Raw genomic sequence first — 615 nt, 5'->3', positions numbered from 1 at the left:
TTCACCAAGCACGCTCGGACCCCAGGGGACAAGCTGAGCTGCTCACATTGTCTTCCAGCTTTCGGAAAGGACAGTCCGCAAATGGCACCCCAAACGTTAAATTCCTTCCTTCTTACTATTGTCTTAAAACCTCAGATAATAATAACGCTTCCTTCTAAACCCTCCTTTCTCATGTATATTTAATATTTATTTATAATATCAAATATTTTGACAAATACATGATGCTTGGTATAGGAAACCTTTTTTTTCTTTGCTTGAAACAGTAACAATTTATATTTACCAAATTTATAGCAAATCCACATGACCTTGATAGTTGCACTAGTTATCATAATAGTAAATTAATAACCTATAATGTTCCCCCTAATAGAATTCTAGCTCCACTGTTGACGGTGCCATTATAGTGAGTGTAAAAAAATATAAAATATATAAATAAATCTACCTCATCTTATTAATTTAAGTTTTTCGGACAAGTGATGATTTAACATGGTATCAAAGCAGAGGTTTTGAGTTTGAACATTGTCTTCATACTCTTTAACCTCATTATTAAAAATTTCATATTTTGGGCTCACCTATTAAAGAAAAGTCCGACCTACGTGTGAGAAGGAGTATAAAAAA

Source organism: Phoenix dactylifera, chromosome 4, assembly GCF_051530095.1.
Source record: "Phoenix dactylifera cultivar Ajwa chromosome 4, Ajwa_hap1_PhDact_Kaust_v1.1, whole genome shotgun sequence".
NCBI lineage: Eukaryota > Viridiplantae > Streptophyta > Magnoliopsida > Arecales > Arecaceae > Phoenix > Phoenix dactylifera.
The sequence above is the reverse complement of the archived record's forward strand: the minus strand, read 5'-3'. Positions refer to the sequence as shown.